This window comes from Cetorhinus maximus, chromosome 6 (assembly GCF_964194155.1).
Source record: "Cetorhinus maximus chromosome 6, sCetMax3.hap1.1, whole genome shotgun sequence".
Taxonomy (NCBI): Eukaryota; Metazoa; Chordata; class Chondrichthyes; order Lamniformes; family Cetorhinidae; genus Cetorhinus; species Cetorhinus maximus.
In genome coordinates, this window is record NC_135884.1 from 78,488,827 (window position 1) to 78,501,068 (window position 12,242).

General features: G+C 45.6%; 1 protein-coding gene across 2 annotated transcripts in view; it reads right to left on the minus strand.

Moving 5' to 3' along the window:
- The window catches only part of dnaaf1 (dynein axonemal assembly factor 1), a 190,442-nt gene extending 190,106 nt beyond the window's left edge, over positions 1-336 (minus strand). For both annotated transcript variants that reach the window (XM_078543904.1, XM_078543903.1), the window contains exon 1: positions 241-336. The gene's annotated coding sequence lies outside the window, so the exon portion shown is untranslated. The remainder of the gene's footprint in view (positions 1-240) is intronic.
- Positions 337-12,242: the final 11,906 nt, after the last annotated feature.

A 12,242-nucleotide genomic window follows, 5' to 3' on the forward strand; every position in this document is an offset into this window, starting at 1 on the left:
CTGTCCCTTCCCTCGCTCTGTCCCTTCCCTCACTCCCTCACTCTGTCCCTCCCCTCACTCTGTCCCTTCCCTCACCCTATCCCTTCCCTCACTCTCTTCCCTCGCTCCCTCACTCTGTCACCTCCGTGACTTCCTCAATCTGTCCCTCCCCTCACCGTCTCCCTATCCTCACTCCCTCTATATGCTCACCTTCCTCCCCTCACTTTACCCGCCCTTCCTCATCCCCTCACCCTCACTCACTGTCTCTCCAGTGATCAGACGCCGCCTGTTACCCGGGTAACAAACTGTCCAGAACCCAGAACACCCCGCGCGATCAGTTATCGCGATATCGAGCGGCTGTGCGGAACAGCAGTGTGAATGGGTGGGGGGGATAGTGGTGGCTTGGAGATGGAAGCATGGGGGATTGTTAGGCATCTTTATTTAACTTTAATGGAAGCTACAGTCATTTTGCTGTGTAGGTGATGCATTTAACATTCATATATCACGATTTCCATAAAATAAAGGCAAAGGTTGCTATTAGTATACTGAAAGCACAGCAGGATAGTGGGCGAGGGGGGATATTGGGGGAATGAGAGTGGGGGCGGGGTTTGAGGGTGGGGGCTGGGATTGAGAGAGTGGGGGCGGGGTTTGAGGGAGGGGGCAGGCTGAGTGAGGGCGGGGTTTGAGAGTGCAGGGGCGGGGTTTGAGAGAGCGGGGCGGGGTTTGAGAGAGCGGGGCGGGGTTTGAGAGTGGGGGCGGGGTTTGAAGAGTCGGGACAGGCTCAGAGAGTGCGGGTGGACTGAGTGGGGGTGGGGTTGGAGAGAGTGGGGTGGGGTGGGGCTGGCTGAACCAGCGGATGTCTTTTCCTGTCATTTAGATTTTGTATGTTATGACCCAGCTGCGGCCTGCTGTCTGGTGAATGCACGGGCTGCCTGTTGGTCAATGTGTGGTCATGAGATGAAGGTACAAAAGTGTTAATATCCATAAAGACAGCAACCTGATCCATGGTCACTCCTCACCTGCTCCTGCCATTGGGCACTGTCTCAACTGCCTAATGATCTACATGAGCACAATCTCAAGGAGAGCGCTGACTGTCCCCATGCACTCCATGATGTACTTCAATCTCTAGCCTGTTTCCTGAATGGCACCCATGTGGTTTATGGAATGCTCCACATCAGCTGACAGTCCTTTCCAGTACCAGCTGTGCTCCGTCTTTCAAATGGAAGGCCCATGCAGTCTTCTCCAAGTCCTTATCAACTGAGAATGAATGCACCCTGACCCTCGGGTAGCTGGTAATTCCTTTGCTGCACCAGCTCCTGCTCCGATGTGCTTTGTGCCCCACACATTGCACTCCCTTCAAACCCACCACCTCTTCAACTGCATTATTGACCATAATAATTAGACCCTGACTGGTTTACTCTATGCCTAAATTGGTTGGACATTATGTTTTAAAGAGTTTTTTGCTCAGACTGAGGGGGCACTTGTACTACTCGGTCTGCTCAGCAGGCGATGGCAGGAATTTTCCGGAGAAAACAAGCTTCGAGGAGGCTTGGACTTAATGCAGGCTGTTGGTCAGCCTGGAGTTCCGCTTTGATGTTTGCAGGCTAGAATTAAAATAGCAGACTGAGTTGCAAGTCTGGAAATGTTGTGATGAAACTCAAATACTTACTTTAATCAGAAGTCGGGAACTTGCATGTGCCAGCCGGGAAATGGCCCCACATGTGCAGTTTGTTTCTTTACCTCCTCAGCACCTGAGCAGAAGCAAGGAAGGACAAACGGCATGAAAAAGCAGGTCACATGACCTGAACCGAGCACCATTACCAAGTAGAGGTCCCAGGAAGCAAAACACGGGAGAGGGACAGGAAGGTCCCAAGCCAAGGAGGGGGACAGGGAGGGTTCCCAGAAGAAAGTCCCAGATAAGGGACAACCACTGGGATCAAGAATAGATCCCATTAAGCTAAAAGAAAGGAGCAGAGAAATAGACTCCAAGTTAAAGAGCTGCAGTGAGCAGACTTGAAGAGAGCTTGAGAGAAGCTCTGAAGACCTGAAAAGGCAGCTGAAGGTTGGTGAATCCATGCTATGGACCATAGAGGCAAAGGTACCCCTTTGAAGCAATGGTGTTCTGCTTGGCATGGCTGAACATCTGAAATTGTGCTTGGAAGGTGATGCTTGAGTGTACTCGAAAATCCAGGGGAAAGGAATCTTAGAAGGCAAGATTGAAACCCTGTGAGGTTGGCCATTGTTGAAACCGCCTGAGTGGGAGTGACTTTTGGAAAGAATTCCAAGGTGAGATCTTCAAATGTGGAGATTGGAAACCCTTGTGAGAAAGAGAGATTGATTGGCTCACATTGCGATAAATGTCTGGGTGGGTTGTTAAGAAATCCATGGAATCTGCTTTGGTTGCACCTGTCATTCATTGTGGAGAGTTCAGTATGTGTCAGAGTGAAGAGAAGGACTTTAAGCTCTCTGAGAAGAAAAACTACAAGGCTATTGGGACAGTAATTAACCGAACAATCAGTTATAGGGCTCAGTAATCAGTTTCACAGAGGTGCTTCTGGAAGACTGAGTTTAGGGAACAAATTTGTTTACTCTGCAATTGAAGAAACCATGAGCTCAACGTGCAGTGTTTGGGTGTCCTGGGAGATATACAAGTTGGGTGAGAAACATCAAGTGAATTCTCAGGAATTCACCTGAAAAAAACCGTTTGCAACTGTGCCAGTCCCAAGCAAGAAGCTTTTATGTCAAGCTAGGGGCAACTCTTCATTGGTTTATGAGTCTGTAAAGATATTGTTGGGGTAAAGGAATAGTGGGAATTTGAATAATCTTCTTGCATTTGTAGTGAGATCTTTCCAATCTTTTTGTCTGCTGTAATATAGTTCACTTGTTTTAATAAATATTTTATCCTTTATTTTTTGTATTAAAAGTTGATCAGTCTTCTGTAAATTTGTTCAATAACTTACCTCCATGATTTCTAAAGAAAGTTAGGATCTATCAGGTTTCACTGTCTGGGATCTGACTTGCCCAGCATTGACATCAGTTGGATCATAATGTAATATTAAAACTTTCCAAAGACCAGAAGCTTAGGTCATGTGATGTTGTCCATTAATGAGTCAGTTGCAGGTTAACGAGCAGTTTTCTATGCCTCTGGTCAAAATTCATTGTTCACCTTAGGAGATAGATGGTGGCAATTAGTGCCTCTATAGGTATAATGAGTTTTGATGGCTCTCCCTTTGTTATAAGACCAGGCTGGGGAGACAGATCATCTGCTGGTCCCTGGTTTTGTCAATTTTAATGTGTTCTCACAATGAGAGGTTTGAGATTCCACAAGGATGAGGTTTGAGCTTTTGTCCTGTATCTGCTGTTGGAAATTTCCAGAAATCATACCAACCATGAATCATGTGACCTGTGGCAGACATCTTTTGGTTCAGCAAAGTCCACTTTTTAAATAAGAAAAAAAGTAAGGTTTGATTTAAACAGTTTATGATCTTTTTCGTGTCTTAGGGGCATGACAGTAATGCTGCTAGAAACAACAAGATTTGCTACCTTTTAAGACATCCTGATTAACTCTGTCAGGTATACACCAACCATCTGGAAAGAGGAGTTTGCTCCTACCTCCTTTCAGCATCCTGACTGACTCTCTGTGAAACATAACTGCCATTGGCAGGAAACAGGTCCTGGTACGCATCTACAATCGCAAAATAATTACCAGGAAGGTCATTTTGCACATCTTAATTAGTCATTCCTAAAGACCCTATAGTACCTCTGATTGCAGCATCAAAAAGATTTTTAAATGGTTTCAGGATTCCTGCTTCCAATAGAATATCTGTGAATCTGCACCGTGTTTTTGTTACTCTGAATTAAATTCCATATCAGCCCTTACTTAACCTGTTAGTATTTGTGAATGGTGGGTAATTAAACAACTAGCTGGAGGTGGAGGCTCCAAAAATACCCCATCCTCAATGATAGGGAGCCCAGCATAAGACAAGGCTGAAGCATTTGCAACCATTTTCAGCCAGCCTCATGGATGATCCATCTCGGCCTAATCCTGAAGTCCCCAGCATCACACAGGCTGGTCTTCAGATGATTCAATTCATTCCATGTATATCAAGAAATGGCTGAAGGCACTGGATACTGCAAAGGCTTTGGGTCTGACAACATTGCAGCATTAGTACTGAAGATCTGTGATCTAGAACAGGTTATGCCTCTAGCCAAGCTGTTACAGTACAGCTACAACATCTACCTGACAATGTGGAAATTTGCCCAGGTATGTTTTGTCCACAAAATATAGGACAGATCCAATGCAACCAGTTACTGCCGCATCAGTCTACTCAAACATCAGCAAAGTGATGAAAGGAGTTGTTGACAGTGCTATCAAGTAGCACTTACTCAGCAATAAACTGCTCACTGATGCTCAGATTGGGTTCTGCCAGAGCCACTCAGTACCTGACCTCATTATAGCCTTGATACAAACATCAGACAAAAGAGCTGACCTTAAGAGTGAGGTGGGAGTGACAATTCTTGAAATCAAGGCAACATTTGACTAAACATTTGGCATACAGGAGTTCTAGCAATATTGAAGTCAATGGGAATCAGGAGGGAAACTTTCATTGGTTGGAGTCATACCTCACACAAAGGAAGATGGTTATGGTTGTTGAAGGTCAATCATCTCAGTCTCAGGATATTACTGCAGGATTTCCTCAGGGTAATGTCCTAGGCCCAATCATGTTCAGTTGCACCATCAATAACCTTCCCTTTGTCATAAGGTCAGAAATGGGGATGTTCATTGATGATTGCACAGTGTTCAGTTCCTCAGATACTGAAGCAGTCCATGTCCATATGCAGCAAGACCTGGACAACATTCAGCCTTGGGCAAATAACATTCGTGCCACACAAGTGCCAGACAATGACCATCTCCAACAAGGGAGAATCCAACCATCTTTTGGCATTCAAGTACATTACCATCGCTGAATTCCACACTGTCAACATCATGGGGGTTACCATTGACCAGAAACTGAACTACACCAGCCATACAAATACTGTGGCTACAAGAGTAGGTTAAAAGCTGGGAATTCTGTGGAGAGTAACTCAGCTCCTGACTCCCCAAATCCTGTTGACCAACTACAAGGCACAAGTCAGTAGTGTGATGGAATACTCTCCACTGGGCTAGAGAAGTGCAGCTCAAACAACAGTTACAAAGCTCAACACCATCCAAGACAAAGCAACCCACTTGATTAGCATGCCATCCACCACTTTAAACATTCACTCCCTCCACCACTGGTGAGTTGTAGCAGCAGTGTGTACCATGTACAAGAAGCACTGCAGCAATTTGCCAAGGCTTCTTCAACAGCACCTTCCAAACCACAACCGTACCACCTAGAAGGACAAAGGTCTCAGATGCATGAAAACACCTCCATCTCCAAATTGCCCTCCAAGTCACTGGGTTAAATTCCTGGAACTCTGTTCCCAATAGCACGTTAGGTCCATCACATGGACTCCAGCCATTCAAGAAGGTAGCTCACCACGTTCAAGAGTGACTAATAACATGGATTAAATGCTGGCCTTGCTTGTGACACTTAGATTCCAAGAATGAAAAAGACAAAACAACCTGTGTCACTTATCCTACCCTCAATTTATAATAATCTTCTGGATTTGTCATTTCTATTCCCTGAACTATATTATCAGTATCTATAAACTCTCCTCTCAGACACCTTGGATCATGGTTTTCACCAGAACCAGACACACTACTCAAGGTGGGTATGACCAGAACTAGACACACTGCTTAAGGTGGGTATGACCAGAACAAGACACACTACTCGAGGTGAGTATGACCAGAACTAGACACACTACTCAAGGTGGGTATGACCAGAACTAGACACACTACTTGAGGTGGGCATGACCAGAACTAGACACACTACTTGAGGTGGGCATGACCAGAACAAGACATACTACTTGAGGTGGGTATGACCAGAACTAGACACACTACTTGAGGTGGGTATAACCAGTAGCAGACACACTACTCGAGGTCAATAGCCCAGAACTAGTCACACTACTCGAGATGGGTATGTCCAGACCTCGATGCACTTCTCGAGGTGGGTATGTGATGAAAGACACACACTACTGAGGTGGGTATGACCAGAATTGATGCATACTCATGGTGGCCATGTCCAGAACTAGACACACTACTCGAGGTGGGTATGACCAGAACTAGAAACACTACTCAAGGTGGGTATGACCAGAACTAGACACACTACCCAAGGTGGGTATGACCAGAACTAGAAACACTACTCAAGGTAGGTATGACCAGAACAAGACACACTACTTGAGGTGGGTATGACCAGAACTAGACACACGACTCGAGGTGGGTATGACCAGAACGAGACACACTACTCGAGGTGGGTATGACTAGCACCATACTATTCTAGGTGAGTATGACCAGAACTAGACACACTACCCGAGGTGAGTATGACCAGAACTAGACACACTACCCGAGGTGAGTATGACCAGAACTAGACACACTACTCAAGGTGGATATGACCAGAACTTGACACACTACTTGAGGTGGGTATGACCAGAATTGAGGCAATACACGAGGTGAGCATGACCAGAATTAGACACTACTAAAGGTGGATATGACCAGAACTAGATGCACTACTCAATGTGAGTATGTCCAGAACTAGTTGCAATACTTGAGGCGGGTATATCCAGAACTAGACACACTACTTGATGTGAGTACATCGAGAACTAGAAAGGTTACTTGAGGTTAGAATGTCCAGAACTAGACGGGCTACTCGAGGTGAGTATGACCAGAACTAGACGCAACACTCGTGGGGGCTATGTCCAGAACTAGATGCACTACTCAAGGTCTGTCCAGAACTAGACACACTACTCATGGTGGTAATGACCAAAACTTGACACACAACTCGAGGTGGGTATGTCCAGAACTAGACACACTACTCAAAGTGGGTGTGACTAGAACTAGACAAACTACTTGAGGTGAGTATATCCAGAATAAGAGACACTACTCGAGGCGGGTCTGAACAGAATGAGACACACTACTTACTGTGGATATGAGTGGATCTAGACAAAATACTTGAGGTGGGTATGACCAGACCTAGACGCACTACTAGAGGTGGGTATGAACAGAGCTAGACGCAATACTCGATGTGGGTATGACCAGAATCGATGCAATACTCCAGGTGAGTATTACCAGAACTAGACACACTACTAGAGGTGTTTATGACCAGGACTAGACACACTACCCGATGTGAGTACATCAAGAACTAGACAGACTATTCGAGGTATGTCCAGAACTAGATGCAATACTTGTGGTGAGTACGAGCAGAACTCGATGCACTACTTGAGGTGGGTATGTAAAGAAAGACACACACTACCCGAGGCGGGTATGACCAGAATTGATGCATACTCGAGGTGGCTATGTCCAGAACTATACACGCTACTCAAGGTGAGTTATGTCCAGAACTAGACACACTACTTGAGGTATGATCAGAATTAAACACAGTATCGAGGTGGGTATGTCCAGTTTGAGAGACACTACTCGAGGTGAGTTTGTTCAGAACTAGACACACAATCAAGGTGAGTATATTCAGAACTGGGCACACTAGTCGAGGTGGGTATGACTAGAACTGGACACACTATTAGAGGTGGGTATGCCCAGAATTGACTCACTACCTGAGGTGGATATGACCAGAATGAGACACATTACTTAAGGTGGGTATGACCAGAACTAGACACACCACTCGGGGTCTCTCCAGAACTAGACACACTACTCAAGGTGGATGTGACCAGAACTTAACACACTACTAGACGCACTGCTCACAGTGAGTATGTGTGGGACTAGATGCTTCTTGTTGAGAATTAGATGCAATACAAGAGGTGGGTTTGTCCAGAATGAGAGACACTACTTGAGTTGGGTATGAACCAGAAATAGACATGCTACTCAAGGTGGGTATGATCAGAACTAGACGCACTACTCAAAGTTAGTACGTCCAGAACTAGCCACACTACTCGAGGTGGGTATAACCAGGACTAGACATACTACTTGATGTGGGTATGATCAGAACTAGACACACTACCCAATGTGGGTATGACCAGAATTGACACAATACTTGAGGTGAGTATGTCCAAAATTAGGCACACTACTCAAGGTGGGAATGACCAGAACAGGTACACTACCTGAGGTGTGTATGACCAGAACTAGATGCACTACTTGAGGTGAGTTTGCCAGAATTAGTTGCAATACTCAAGGTGGATATATCCAGAACTAGACACAATACTCGATGTGAGTACATCGAGAACTAGGCAGACTACTTGAGGTGGAGATGACCAGAACTAGACAGACTACTCGGGGTATGTCCAGAACTGGACGCACGACTTGAGGTGAGTATGCCAGAATTAGTTGCAATACTCAAGGTGGATATATCCAGAACTAGACACAATACTCGATGTGAGTACATCGAAAACTAGGCAGACTACTCAAAGTGTGGGGATGACCAGAACTAGACACACTACCCGAGGTGAGTATGATCAGAATTAGATGCACTATCGTGGTGGGTATGTCCAGAACGAGTGACACTACTCGAAGTGAGTATGACCAGAAATAGACACACTATTCAAGAAGGGTATGAGCAGATCTAGACACAATACTCAAGGTAAATATGTCCAGAACTAGATACAATACCCAAGATACAATACGACAAGAACTAGACACACTACTCGAGGCGGGTACGTCCAGAACTAGACACATGACTCAAGGTGAGTTTGTTCAGGACTAGACACACTACTCAAGGTGGGTATGCCCATAATTGACACACTACCCGAGGTGGATACGTCCAGAATGAAACACATTACTTGAGGTATGACGAGATCTAGACACTAGACACAAGTGGCTATGTCCAGAACTATACACACTACTCAAGGTGAGTATGACCAGAACTAGACACACCATACGAGGTGAGTATGATCAGAATTAAATGCACTACTCGAAGTGGGTGTGATCAGAACTAAACACATACTCTAAGTGGGTATATCGCGAACCAGACACACTACTTGAGGTATGACCAGAACTCCAAGCACTGCTCAAGGTGGGTACGTCCAAAACTCAACACACTACTCAAGGGTTGTATATCCAGAACTAGACACACTACTTCGAGGTGGCTATGTTGAGAACTGGATGCACTACTCGAGGTGCGCATGACCAGAATTGATGCTCTAATCGAGGTGAGTATGCCCAGAATTGATGGACTGCTCAAGGTGGCTATGTCCAGAATTAGACACGCTGGGTATGTCCAGAATGAGAGACACTACTTGAGGTGGATATGACCAGAATGAGACACACTACTCAAGGTTAGTACGTCCAGAACTAGACACACTACTTGAGGTGGATATGGCCTAACTAGACACACTACTTGAGGTGGGTATGACCAGAATTGATGCCCTACTCGAGGTGAGTATGATCAGAAATAGACACACTACTCGAGATGGGTATGACCAGATCTGGATGCACTACTCGAGGTGGGAATGTCCAGAACTAGACACACTACTCCAGGTGGGCATAACAAGAACTAGAAGCAATACTCAAAGTGAGTATGTCCAGAACTCGTTGCAATAGTCCAGGTGAGTATGTCCAGAACTAGATACACTACTTGAGGTGAGTATGACCAGAACGAGGCAAACTACTCGAGGTGGGTACGTCCAAAACTCAACACACTCCTCGAGGGTATTATATCCAGAAGTAGGCACACTACTCAAGGTGAGTATGACCAGAATTGATGCACTACTTGAAACAAGTATGTCCAGAGCTAGTTGCAATACTCAAGGTGGGTATGTCCAGAACTAGACACACAGCTTGAAGTGGCTATGTCGAGAACTAGATGCACTATTTGAGGTGGCTATGTCCAGAATTAGGCACACTAGTCAAGGTGACTATGTCCAGAACGAGAGAAACTACTCAATGTGGGTATGACCAGAACTAGACGCATTAATCGAGGTGCGTATGACCAGAACTGAACAAATTTCTCAAGGTCTGTCTGACTGGACCTGGGCACTGCCTGTTCACGGTAGCTATGATTAGAAATGAAATTCAGCAGCAAATTTATACACTGCAAACTCCCATAAATAGCAATGTGAGTGGCCAGGGGAGTAATCTGATTTTGTGATGTTGGTTGAGGAATAGAGATCAGCTGAACAACCAGGGAGAACACCCCTATTCTTCTTCGAAACAATGCCTTGGGATCTTTTACCTCCAACTGAGGACGCAGATGGGGCTCCAGTTTAACATCTCATCAGAAAGAGGCAGCTCTGGCAGTGCAGAACTCTCCAGTACTGGAGTGTCAGCCTAGATTGTTATGCTCAAGGTGGACCCGAACAGATTGGGCAGAACACACAAGGTTGGTCTGACAAGAAGCAGACACATTGTTTAATGTTCAGTCTGACCACTCTGGCTGCTTGCCTCTCTTCTGCAGGTTTGTTCACCCTGGAGAAGGATCTTGTGGTCTCTGTCAGTACACTTGATGCCTTCCATGTGCAGGGACTGGCGTGTGTACTGATTGCGGATAATGGCTCTATTTTTTAATTCTATAAGATTCCTTGTTCTCTTTTATGGTTTGGCATTTTTATTATCAGTTGTGCACTAGTGTTTGATGACACTGGGACAGCCAAGAGTCATACAGACTCGAAATGTTAACTCTGTCTTGAAAACAAAAATAGCTGGAAAAACTCAGCAGGTCTGACAGCATCTGCAGAGAGGAACACAATTAACGTTTCGAGTCCATATGACTCTTCATCAGAACTAAAGAAAGATAGAAATGTGAAATATAAGCTCTTTAAGGGGGGTGGGACAGGGAGCTGGGTAGATTGCCAGTGATAGGTGGAGGCAAAGAAGAGATTGCCAAAGATGTCATAGACAAAAGGGTGTTGACGGTAATGATATTAGCTAAAGGATGTGCTAATGATGACATTATGGGTAGAAAGCAGGACAAGCAAGTGACAGATAGCCCTAGTGTGGGTGGGGGGAAGGGATCGAAATAGGCTAAAAGGTGGAGATAAAACAATGGATGGAAATAAATTAAAAAATAATAGAAATAGGTGGGAAAAGAAAAATATATTTTAAAAAAATTATTGGAAAAAGGGGGATCAGAAAGTGGGTGGGGATGGAGGAGTGAGTTCATGATCTGAAGTTGTTGAACTCAACGTTAAGTCCGGAAGGCTGTAAAGTACCTAGTCGGAAGATGAGGTGCTGTTCCTCCAGTTTGCGTTGAGCTTCACTGGAACATTGCAGCAGGCCAAGGACAGACATGTGGGCATGAGAGCAGGGTGGTGTGTTGAAATGGCAAGTGACAGGGAGGTCTGGGTCATGCTTGTGGACAGACAGAAGGTGTTCCGCAAAGTGGTCACCCAGTCTGCATTTGGTCTCTCCAATATAGAGGAGGCCGCATTGGGAGCAGCGAATGCAGTAGACTAAATATAGGGAAGTTCAAGCAAAGTGCTACTTCACTTGAAAGCAGTGTTTGGGCCCTGGGACGGTGAGGAGGGGGGAAGTAAAGGGGCAGGTGTTGCGCCTTCTGCGGTTGCATGGGAAGATGCCGTGGGAGGGGGTTGAGGTGTAGGGGGTGTTGGAGGAGTGGACATGGGTGTCCCGGAGGGAACAGTCCCTGCGGAATGCCGATGGGGGGGGGTGGTGAAGGGAAGATGTGTTTGGTGGTGGAATTGGTGGTTTGTTAACTCTGTCTTCCTCTCCACAGATGTTGTCAGACCTGCTGAGTTTTTCCAGCAGTTTTTGTTTTAAATTTCCAGCATCTGCAGTATTTGGCCTTTATATTCTGTCCACATTAGTTGTTTAGATAAAGGTAATGCACAGAGTTGAATTTAGATTGGAGCTGCTCCTCCCGGTTGTTTCAGATGGCAGCTTTGGTGAGCGGATTCTGCTTTTCCCATTTACACCTCTTCATCTTCCAATTGTTTTATTACCATCTCCTTTTCCCTTGCACTCATCTTTTTTTGTTATTCTTTCACGGGATGTGGGCTTCACTGGCTAGGCCAGCATTTATTGCCCATACATAGTTGCCCTTGAGACGATGGTAGTGAGCTGCCTTCTTGAACTGCTGCAGTGCATGTGGTGTAGGTACACCCACAGTGCTGTTAGGGAGGGAGCTCTAGGACTTTGACCCAGCGACAGTGAAGCAACGGTGATATATTTCCAAGTCCAGCTGGTGAGTGACTTGGAGGGGAACCTCCAGGTTGTGGTG